The sequence below is a fragment of the Camelus dromedarius genome, chromosome 1 (assembly GCF_036321535.1).
Source record: "Camelus dromedarius isolate mCamDro1 chromosome 1, mCamDro1.pat, whole genome shotgun sequence".
In the NCBI taxonomy this organism is placed as follows: domain Eukaryota; kingdom Metazoa; phylum Chordata; class Mammalia; order Artiodactyla; family Camelidae; genus Camelus; species Camelus dromedarius.
Window position 1 is genome coordinate 61,649,812 of NC_087436.1, and position 12,670 is coordinate 61,662,481.

The 12,670-nt window shown below is 34.6% G+C and overlaps 1 long non-coding RNA gene across 1 annotated transcript in view; it reads left to right on the plus strand.

The window, feature by feature from the left end:
• LOC135322119 (uncharacterized) overlaps window positions 1–12,670 on the plus strand; it is a 620,983-nt gene that overhangs the window by 352,111 nt on the left and 256,202 nt on the right. The window lies entirely within an intron of this gene.

Genomic DNA, 12,670 nt, shown 5'->3' on the forward strand with positions numbered 1-12,670 from the left:
AGCTAAGTTTGTAGTTCAGGAGGCTGCAGAAAAATTTTTTAAGTGCTTGCTAAGTTTTACACAAGAAGAGGATATGTGGGAGAACAGATACTCAGTGCTGATGAGAAAGGCTTGTTTTACAAGGATGCTGGTAAACAAATATTTACAAAGCAAGTGGCATTTTGGTTGATGGAAATGTTGTTGACAAGAGAGGCTCACAGGAACCTAACTCTGTGTTTCCCTAGGAGCAATAGTTGCACATTCTCTAATTCAGTATTTGAAACAACTTTATAGAACATAGCTATCATGAATAAGAATTGACTATATATTTAAAGTATACAAATTGATCAACTTATATACGTACGCATATCATAGTCACAAGATAATGAGCATTTTAGTTACAACATAAAGTTTACTTGTGCCCCTTGGCAAACCACCCCATCCCCCACCACATGCTCCAGACAATCACTGAATTGTTTTTAGAATCTATAAATTACTTTTAGAATTTTATACAAATGTAATACATTCTTTTAAAAAATCTGACTCCTTTTACTCAGCATAATGATTTAGAGATTTTTCCATGTTGTTGTGTGTATCAATACAATTCATTCCTTTTTACTGCTGAGTAGTGTTCAGTAGAATGGGTATTACCATTCCTCCATTCATGGACATAGATACTAATGTCAGTTTTTTGGTTATTGCAACTGAAGCTGCTGTAAACATTTTGTACAAGTGTTGTGTGGATGTATGTGTTTTGTATCTTTTTGTTAAATATAGGGGTTTAATGTTTGGGTCTGGTAGAGATAAAAGTTTAATTTTTAAAAAGTAACTTTGGCCATTGGTATCTCACTGTGGCTTTAATTTGCATTTCCATTATAACCAATAATGGTGAACATCTTTTCATGAACTTTTCGTCATATATACTCTTTTCTAAAGTGAATATTTGCATGTTTATTTTTGAATTGCACTGTTTGTCTTTTTATTATTAAAGTTTAAGAGTTCTTTATATATTCCAGTTATAATTCTTTTGTCTGACACATGTGTTGTGAATATTTTCTTTCAGTCTGTAGCTTATCTTCTTGTTTTTGAAATAGTGTCTTACAATGTGAAAAAGCTTTAAATTTTGATGGAATCTAATTTCTCTATTTTCTTTTATGCTTTGAATTTTTAAGTGTTCTTTAAGAAATCTTCACCTACCCCAAGGTGGCAAAGATTTTTTCCTAGAACTTTTTCTAGAATTTTGTAGTTTGTTTTACATTTAGTTTTATAATCCATTTCAAGTTAAATTTCATGGTTGGTATGAGGCAAGGATCAATGTTCACTTTTTTCCATGTGGATATCCAATTTATCCAACATTATTTGTTAAAAAGACATTCCTTTCCCCACTGAATTGCCATCTTTGTCGAAAAATCAAGTGGCTATATTTTTATATGTCTATTTCTAGACAATATCTATTCTGTTCCATTGATTTGGTTATCTTGTTTTTAATACTGTACTATCTTGATTATCATAACTTTATAGTTTAAGTCTTGATATCAGTTAAGTCCTGTAATGTTATTTATTTACTCCTTTATTTTTGATCATTCTAGATCATTTGCATTTTCCTATACATTTTAGAATCTCCTTTTCTATTTCTGCAAAAAAGAAAGTATGTTGGAGTTTTAATTGGAAATATATTGAATGCACAGAGCAAATGTATGTTAGTTTGCTGGGGCAGCCATAACAAAGTACCACAGACTGGGAGGCTTAAATAAAATGACTTATTTTCTCACAATTCTGGAGGCTAGATTTTGAGATCAAGGTGTCTGCAGAGTTGGTTTCTTCTGAGACCACTCTCCTTGGCTTGTGGATGGCCATCTTCTCCCTGTGTCTTCACATGGTCTTCTCTCTACATGTCTACGTCCAAATTTCCTCTTCTTATAAGGATACCAGTCATGTTTGATTAGGACTCACATCAATGACCTTGCTTTATCTTAATTACCTCTTTAAAGACCCTAGGTCCAAATACAGTCACATTCTGAGGTCCTAGAGGTTAGGACTTAAACATATAGATGTTAGGAGAGCATAATTCAGCTTATAACAAAATGTATCATATTTTCTGGTTGTTTCTTAATTTTTTCCATTTATCTTTTATTTCAGCAATTTGGTTATGAAGTGTGTGTGTGTGTGTGTGTGTGTGTGTGTGTGTGTTTGTTTTATTTCATTCTGTTTAGTATTTACTTAGCTATACATATATCTTTCATCACATTTGAGAAATTTTTGGTCATTATTTCTTCAAATATTTTTCTCTGCCAAATCTCTTTCTCCTCTCCTAATACTTCAATTTTCCTAGGTTAGACCTTTTGATCTTTGAGGCTCTGTTAATTTTTTTTCTCTTTCCTTCAGACTGAATAATTTCTGTTGACTATCTTCAAGTTCATTGATTTCTTTTTTCTCCTTTCTGTTCAGCCCATCCAATAAGGTTGGTTTTGTTTTTTTGGTTGTTGTTTTACTTTAGATATTGCATTTTTCACTTCTTACATTACCATTTGGGTTTTTGCTATAAGATCTATTTATCTGCTGAGAATTTTTATCTAGTCATTGAATTCAACACCTTTTACTTATCTCAGGAGCATAGTAAAATTGCTGCTTTAAAATATGTGTCACATAATTGTTCTGAGTTATCTCAGGGCTGGCATTTACTGATAATCTTTTTCCTTGAGAATTTTTCACATTCCTGATTTTTGATACATTGAGTAATTCTGAATTATGTTCTGAACATTGTGAATATTAATTTCTATCGATTCTGGGTCTTGTTACGATTCTCTAGAGAATGTTGATGTGTTTGTTTTAGCAGCATTCAATCCAGGTAATTTCAGACCTTAAGTTCTGTTGCCTTCTGTAGGTGGTGTTTCAAATCACAGTCCAGTTCTGTAAGCCTTTGCTACACTGATTTGGTTCTGTCCCACACAGGCATAGCTTAGGGGTGAATCTGAAGCTTGTGATGATTCATGCTCACAATCAGTGGCCTGTCTTCTTCAGCTCTATTTTCTCTGTGATTCCTCCACCCCTCCAACCTACAGAGGCTACTTTGCTGGGCTAGGAAGATGGAGTTTCTATAGAATTTTAGCTGTTCACTTAGGTTACTTTTCAAAGTTTTAGTTTTCCTTCATAATCTGCCCAATTTCCTTTATTTTTCTAGATTCTTTAGGTAGTTATTTTGCCTTTCATCTAGAGTTTTTAGTTGTAATCAGTGTGAAGAAAGAGTTATAGTGGGCTAAGCCACCATGCCTTAACAGGAGCTCCAGTTCAACAGTTTTGAGAAAATATTAAGGCACTAAGCCTCTAGCATTCTGGATCACCCTTTATTTATCCAAGTAAGATATCCAAGTAAGATAATTTGAGATTCCATCCATCCCATGTATTGTAGAATTGCCTCTATAACATTTCTGTAGATTTCGAGGGTCCTGCATTCCTGGGTCTACTTCATCCAGTCATCTGATCCTAGCTTTCCTCTTGAAACGTGAGTCTATTGTCATCACACTGGCTGGGTTCCCTTCCTTTTGGCTCACAACTACCACTCTCTCCTCCTGTATCTCTGCTTTACTCAGATTTCTCATGTTTATGCTCGCTTTGCCAGTCCTTCACATCTCTTACTACTTTTACATTCTTGTATACAACCATTATGTCTCTACCTCTGCTTCTGAAGCATGCATTCAAATATTCATTAATATATTTTCCTATGCAAGGGGCTATCTACTTTTGGTCTTTACCCCTGGCAAAGAACTAGGGAACAAGTTTTAAAATTGTATGTTTTTTCTTTAACCAATTTGAGATCAACTCTAAGGCAAGGGTCCTAAACAAAACAACCAGAGAAAATTCTGTGATGTGATACCGTGTGGTGTGGTGATTTTCCATTGTTCTGTATTCTAATCACTAAGGCAAGCATGGCTCTAGGTTTCGGGAGGTAGGGAAAGAAAGGATGCATATGACCAACTTATTTGTTCCCTTACCCTTCCTTCCTCAACCAAATTGTTTCCTCAGTGAGATAGTTACACACTGTCAATTGTGATATGACATGTTAAATCTCACAATAGAACTCTAGAAAAAGTGCTATAAGTTGAAACATTTGTGAGCTTTGAGGGACTTGGGAAGCTTTCACAAAGGAGAATGTTGATGGATGCAGACTTTCACAGAATCTTGATGGATGTAAAGCAATTTACCAGATGGATAGGGAAGGAAAATAAGTAGAAGGCAAGTAGTCTGGAGGTGACTGCAGTGAAAGGAGTGGAATGAGATAAAGATGGGAAGATAGGTTAGGTTCAAATCGCTCATGGCTTTGCATGCCATACTATGGAGTTTCCACTTTATTATGTAGGCAAAATGTTCAATTTCGGTTACCTATTCAAGTCTATTCTTTGTATGCTCTTGTACGAATCTCTACACAACAACAACAATCACATAAAACAAAGACCATAACCACTAACTATCCTGATTTTCAGAATTGCATATATACCTATATCAGAAATGTCCTTAGCACAAATTGTCAAACTTAAATGATTAGGTAGAAATCTGACACTGTTTCTTCACTAATTAGTCTAGGAAACTGGCAAGATAAAATTGGTAACAATGAATCTGAAAGATGATACATAAAACTGGAAGGAAAAATGATAAGATATATTTTGGGTTTTTAGAATCTTAGTAAGAAAAAATTTTAACCAAAAATGAAAATTGTAGAGGTTATCCAAGGCAGTGCTCTAACTGCTTGTTGTGGAACCTACTGTCTAATAGGAAGTCTGTACCTTTGACCACCTGTACCTATCTTCTCATTGTTCTCTAACAAATATAATTTTGATATGGCATTTGTATGCTCAAGTTCAAAGTCAAATCTTTCTCTCTTTTTTACTTCGATAACTTTTCTTAGAGATTTCAAAGACTGCAGCCTGCCTTGTGTCAGGCAATGCCTCTTTTCTGTTGGGAGCTGTATGACACCCCTCAGCTTTCCCCTCCAATAGTATACCTCCAGTGCCTCTTAGCTGCGGAGTCTCTTTGACAGTGTCATTTTGAAAAGGTGACCCTAACGGCAGCTTCCACTTACATGATCACATCTGGACCATGGAAAACTCTCCTTCACTTTATCAGCAGTGGACATACAGCTTGTTTGATCCAGTAAGATCATCTCTTGACAGTTTTAGCTATACTAGTCAGGGTTCTCCAGAGAAACAGACCAACAGGAAGTCTATATATTTCTTATAATAAATCTATTATATGTATAAGTACATACACACACACACACACACACACACACACAGAGATATATAGATACAGATGGCATATATATATATATATATAAAATAGATTAATTATAAGGACTTGCCTCACATGAATATGGAGGCTGAGAAGCCCCAAGGCCTGTAGTCAGCACGCTGCAGACTCAGGATAGCTGATGGGTTAGTTCTAGCTGAAATCCAAAGGCCTGAAAGTCAGAAGAGCTGATGGTAAACTTTCCAAGTCTGAAAGCCAGCAGCCTCAAAACCCATGAAGAGCCAAAGTTTTAGTTTAAGTCTGAAAGCAGGAAAAAAGCAAACAAACAAACAATGCTTTTGTTCAAGACATCAGACAGGAAGAGGTCTCTCTTACTCGCAGGAAGATCAGCCATTTTGTTCTGTTCAGGCCCTCAACTGACTGAACGATGGCACCCGTGCTAGGGAGGGCTCTACTCATTCTACCTACTCAAATGGTAATTTCATCCAAAAACACCCTCACAGATAGACCTAGAATAATGTTTGACCAAATATCTGGGCATCCTGTGGCTCAGTCAAGTTGACACATAAAATTAACCTTCACATTACCTGTATCTTTTCACATTAAATTTCTCAAGCATAAGCAAAAACTGGTCTTTTATATTCCCCTAAACTTCCTGAAATGTATGTAAAACTGTATAATCTGTTCTTTTAAAGCCCTTTTCACTTGACATGGAGTGAGGGTGAAGTATCTACCTTTCCTCCTGCATAAGATGGGTAGGGGAAAATGCCACAGAACCGCAATCATTTTCTCTGGGAAAAAAACTTCTTTTGGCACAATTATTGTATATTCTTGAGATTCTGTTCAGCTTCAGGTCACAAGGTTTTGATTATCTCTTTCCATGGGCTGAGTTGTATCCTTCCCAAATTTATATGTTGAAATTCTAACACTCCCACCCACCCCAATATCTTAGAATGTGACTCTATTTAAGGGTAGCATCTTTAAAGAGGTAAAATAAGGTCATTATGGTGGACCTTAATCCAGCATGACTGATGTCCTTATATGCGGAGGAAATTTGGACACAGACGGGTGTAGAGGGAAGCCCGTGTGAAGATAAGGGAGAAACTGGCAATAAACTAGTCAAGGAGAATGGCCTTGGAAGAAACCAGTCCTGCCAACACCCTGATCTTGGAAGCTGGCCTCCAGAATTATGAGAAAATAAGTTTCTATTTATTGTTTGAGCCACGCCGTCTGTGGTACTTTGTCATAACAGCCCAAGCAAACCAATATATCTCCTTTTCAAGTCTTGCTTTGATAGTCTACCAATTCAGTTTGAACTATTGCCTCCTGTTATTTTGTTCTTGGCCTTTGGGGGCTTTAGAAGAAACTGAGAGAGGAAGAATCTCATTTTAAAATTGTTACTGTATGTTTCATATCCTCTTGTGTTTCCTATGTCTATATCCTATTTCTAAAAATCTATGAACTTCTTTCAACTAACCCAGTCTTATAAAATTTTAGATTTATGAACATACATTTTAAGAAGCCCGCACTATTTGGAGAGCAACATAACTTTAAATGTTGCTCTTTACTTAGAAAACATTGAAGTTTGATAGAATGTCAATGGACAAAGTATTTTTAAATGGCTTCTTAAAGTACAAGTGTGATCCTGTCTTACTCCAAAAAGGAATTAAATGAATGAATCAATGCTTTGATGACTGTCATTCAAAATGGAACCCATATTTTCTTCCATGTCCTAAGTGGAACTTGCTTGGATAAATGAGTCTGATTGCCATAAGGCAGACATAGCAGAATCTGGAAGACATTTCTGTTACCTTTTACATCTACCAGATAGTGTTTAGAGACATCAGATATTTCTGTAAGTACAGAAGTCTGGGAGTTAAAAGCTTAAGCAGAACAAATAAAATGAGGGAATAGTGAGTAAAATATTCTTGTGGTGCAACATTAAATCAACATTCTATCTGAACTTTGTTAGCACCTAATTCATTTATCCTCAGTTGTAAAAAATAACAATGCTTTTAGGAATATGTAGCTGTGTGGTGCCTCACATTTGGTCTCATAGTGCCATACAATGGGATATGGTCAGTGAATAGTTACAACATGGAAATTTAGGTATACCTCTGTATAGTAAAGTAAATAAATTCATTGATAATACATACTTTGGCAGATAGCCTATATAGTTCTTAAGGAAAACTAATAAGCTGGAAACATAAACACTATTTAAGAATTAACATTGCACCTAGAATAATTCTTCATCAGTGTTCCTAAATTTACGTTCCTTGTTGCATTCTTGCTTTATTCAGGAAGCTCAGTGAAATCCAGTGTGTAGAACACGTTCAGAAGGTCTGCAGTTTGTCAGATACTCTCATATTTTTCTCCTCACAGTGCACAGACTTCTGTAAACATGCAGTCTTCATAGATTCTTTTTGTCAAGAGCTTATTGGAAACAGAAATCTATTCTGTCTGCTAAACGTGAGGAACTGAGTTTCAAGTTCTGGCACAGCTATGCTGTCAACAAAATGTAATGACTGGGCTGATGTCCAGTGTTCTAATATTGACCTGGTTCTTTGAAATCCTAATAAAGTCAAGTAGCAATGACAGCTACAGCAAAAGGCATGCTTTGGACACCTTTATGTTTTGTGGGGACCCATATCAGTTTTCTGTGGCAACATGTAATATGTACTTTATTGCCTGTGACATGTTAGCGCCAGGTTCCTGACAACTAACAGGCACTCAAACCTGAGGCATTGCATCGCCTTGGAAATCAGGCACTCAGACTCTGGTGCTCGGAGCTCACATTTCCCACTTGCATGAAAAGTTTAAATGCTGTGGGACCTGTGAAATGATTCAAATGATATTCGTAATAAAACCTTTCTGATTTGAGTTGGAAACAGCTGAATTTTCTGTTAGAAGCTTGGGTTTGGGAAAGGATAGCAAGCGGTTTCTAGTTAACTCTCTCCCTTCAGGGAAGACTGACTTTAAAGAACATGTAGGTGTTTCAAACTACATCTCCGTGTTTCTTTTAAACTTTACATCCCCTCTGTTTAGAAGGTAATTCTTTAGTTTTTTTGTAAACTGGATGTCAGCTGAATTCATTCAGTTGGTTGAGATTTAATCAGGAATACTCATCCCACATACTCTGCAGACTGTCTCTAAGTTTCTGTGGGGTTCTAGGAGGTTACAGCCTTGTGGTTCCTTCTGTTTCTGAGTTCCTTCTGCTGACCTCTTATTATCATTTCTGTTTCCTTCTGTTTATAATACACTGAACTATCCCCATACTTAATCTGCTACTCATACAAATCATTCCTACATGTAGTAGGTTTTACTGAGATTTTAGGGCAGCAGAAGGAATTCTATGTTGCATTTCTGTAAATTGTCTTATCCTAAAAAATCCTTTGTCCATTTAGCTACGGGGATTTTTCACTGGCTGTGTTCTACTTGTAGACAGTTGTAAAACAGCCCTTCACCATGCAGCCTTCCCCTGTTCCCTTTTCTAGCTTTAGGAGTTTACCTTTTGCAAGATTGCTTAAAACTAGGTTTCTCCCCTTCAGTCTAGTTTTCCTCACCCTATTTAGCTCACTTTCCCTAATTTTTCTTTGGGACTGTATTTTCATATCCAAAGACCTATCAGTGTTTCTGATAAAACAAAATGTCACCACTCTCTGTCTTGCCCCTTAGCAGACCCAAATGGTGGACAGTCTTTATTCCTCATTCCCCTTTAGTCAAGTTAGCAGAAATACAGACACTATTTTTGGACATTAATTTAAAAGTATATTTAGAAATATTTTAAACAATAATTTAGAAATATATTTTAGAAATATAGATAATATATACCCCCAAAGATGGACATGGCTATATTCTGTCAGTTTTGGGTTAAAATTGTCAAAGATCATGCATGTTACATTTGAAACTTAGTTTGAATTTTCTCTCCTGGTGAAAAATTAATACCTGCTACCATTTTTTTGGATTGAATTTAACCAATGTGAGCATTTGATTTTTGCATGGACCAGACTTGTAGAAAAGGAAAGATTAGAAATAGCTTTCTTAAATCTTTTCTTAATAATTATACGTTAGATATATTAGTCTTTTAGGTTTGAATGAGAGCGCAGTTAAACACTACTGAATTATTTTCCAATTTCTGGGCCAAAGAATTGCCAATGCAAGAATAGTTTCAATGAATATTTCAAAACAAGCTAAAACATATGCTGCTATGGTGCTAGTCATCTTTTGAGATGTTCTGAGAGCTGTCTTTTTAACTATGCTTATTTCCAAGAAAAAGACAAGAGATATACTATTACATAGAAAAGTATTGCACAGATTCAGTCCTCCAGATTCTCAATAAATTTTCAATGAATCTGACAGGAAAGGCATGAAACTTCTTTACGTTGCTTCACATTTGGTTATTTCAGTTGTGATTTGTTTTTGTTTATTCATTTATTATTTATTTCCCTTTTTGTTCCTAAAGACATTATATTGCAAGATAATGTAAATTAGACACAAGAAAGAAGGGACAAAGAACAAAGCATATATGAGGCAAATAAAGAAATAAAGGATGAAGAACAAAGAAAATAGAGGCAGGGAACAAAAAAACACATACAATGAAGCTAAGGGTAAGATTTGAACAAAATATCATACTTCAAAGTCTTAAAGGTATGTATACAAAGAAGTTGGTAAAAATGGTAATTTGAGGTAGTTCATTTGACTTTTTTCACATGGGGATAGGGGCATAGTTTGCAGATTTAATCCCAACTAGGTGCTCACAAATTTGTTGTTTGTTATATTAGTGTCACCTTGACATTAATTTAGAGAGACTTTTTTTTGATAGTGGCATAAGCAGAAGCTTAGAGAGGAGAAAGGAAAGAAAACTTCCAAATATTCTGTCTTTCTGGAATGTCTTCATTGTGTTCACATTTATCTGTAAAGAGTACTAGCAATGCTTTCTTTAGGAAAGCACGAGACATCACATGATAAAACTTTGAGTGGTAAGAAGTCTTTGCAAACTCTCTTAAATTCAGTGACTCCTGGGTAGAAATACACTTTGAGTCATATGAAAAGAAAGTTACTTTGCTCTCTGAAGTCTGTTGGTATCTTTGAAGTGATTTTATGATTTTTTTTTTCTCTGAATCCCACTTACATCAGCTTTCTAGGGTTTCGGAGCCAAAGAGAAGCTGTCATTCAAATTAAAGGGGTAAACAAATTGAGAGAAAAAATAAATTAAATGTTTTTGATATATGCACTTGGCTGATTGATATAGCAGCAAAATTAAAGACGTGTTATATTAACTATTAATAGTTTAGGACTCATTGATAATATAACATGAAAAAACAGGATGTGTATGTGGTTGTGTGTGTATGTGTGAGTCTGTATTTGATTAATTAAAAGCTCTGTTTACATACTATAGGATGGATGTGCATGGATATGTATATGATAAATTATCCTTTTAATTGTTATAGAAATGATTAGTTTCATAGGGAACCACTCCAGAAAAAAATTAGTATAATTTAAAATTTAATGCACATATTTTAAATATAATATAATTAGTTTCTGATTTTAGATAAAAGTCTATCATATATACAAAATGCAATTAAGTCTTTTCTCTTTGTGTTTAAAATACTGCTTCTTAAAGGGACTATAGCAATTAAGAATGTGTGGGGATTCAGGACAAGTGTGTTTATATCCCTTATTTTTTTAAAGGGCAAGACTAAGAATGGCCTAAATCTGTAATATTCTCTTATCTACTAACTTTAATAAATTATTAAAATCCAGTTTTGGTTTTTCATTTTAAGAAATTTTCTGCATATACCAGTCAAAGCTTGTCTCCTTTAATAGCTAATATTATAAACTTGGCCAACTTATATGACCTCTATGTATATTGACTCAACTGTAACATAAAGATGAAAATAGTGCCTATTTGATGAGGTTACAGTGGAGATTAATGGGAATACTTGAAAGAGTACCAGCTACATGCACATTAGTTACTATTATTGCTTTGTTACTTAATAAATAGAGATGAATTCATATGATGATTTAGGTATTTTCTTGGGAAACATTCTATGAGACAATTGGGTCTTCCTATGGTGCATGGTGTAACCCAGCTCTAGAGGAAACATCTTTGGTGCCTATGTGATGCACCTTACCTTGTAAGACTGAAGAGTAATTAAAGTTTATTTCTTGGGCTGAGAGTTTTCTAAGACTGTTGACCATTTACCTGCTCTAAATTTGCATTCTTCCTATGAATGTAACCAAACCCGCACCACGTGGAATGACTTTGCTTTGTATATCACAGACTAGTGATTAACTATTGACCCTGTCTATCAATATCATTCCTAAAATCTTTCCTCTGCCCTGCTGTCCTTCACTTTGAATACAAACGGTGCATTTCATGTAATACATTCTTCTGTTTCTTATTTTGTGGGCTGCTGCTTACATGGGGGTTTGGTTTACATATTTTTGTGTGAGTGTTTTGTAAAATTCACTGGTACTTCAGTTTTAGACGTTTAAAACAAACAATTAACTTGCAAAAGTTATATATACTGGCATGCCTTAGACTCTGCTGTGGGGATTATATTGCAGGCAGAGATAAGAATTTCACTGGAATTCTGTTTTACATGATAACGTAGCACTGTCTCAGTGGTAGGAAGAGCAGCAAAGGAAAAAATATATTGTATTCAATTTCAACTTGTATAGACTTCAGTTTAAATCAGCTAATGTGGAAAATTTTTGGTGAACTTGCTTTGAATCCTTATTTGTTTGATTATTTACTTACTTTTATATACGCAACAAGAAGCCTGTATTTAGTATATACTATTAAAAATATTGATTCAAACTAGGAATCAATGGAAATCTTAAAACTCTTCATAAATTATTTATTACAATAAAATTTAGAGCCAATAAATAAATAAATAAATAATAAATAATTTAATACCATATTACAAAGGTAATATTTTTTACCATTCACAAAATACCATAATTAGAGTTTCTTTAAACTGAATACATTCACTTGTACATAGATGAGAAATGCAATTACTTTTTTAATCCTCATAGGGATAAAATATGCTGGGCAGATTTTGCTTTTTAATTACAAAGGAAAAGATTATTTCTAAGCAGTTTTCTAGATTCTAGTCCTGGACAACTTTTTGCTTAATTCTTTTTGTAGAAGGACAAATAACTTCACAAGTAGGCCCCTTAGAAATGTGTTGTTATAGTCAATTTTAAAAACACAGAATGTTTCCTTCAGACAGCCTTTTAAAAGGTACTATCATAAATCACATGACCTTTATTTTCATATCCATATAAAATTCCAAGAAACCATTGTGATACTGAGAAGCACATCGATAAGGCAGTGTTAAAAATAACAATGAGAGAAGTTTAGTAAATGATAGAGGGAAATCAAAAGATAGCCTTTACAATGTTTCTGATATACAAGGGGAAAAACAGAATATAATATGCA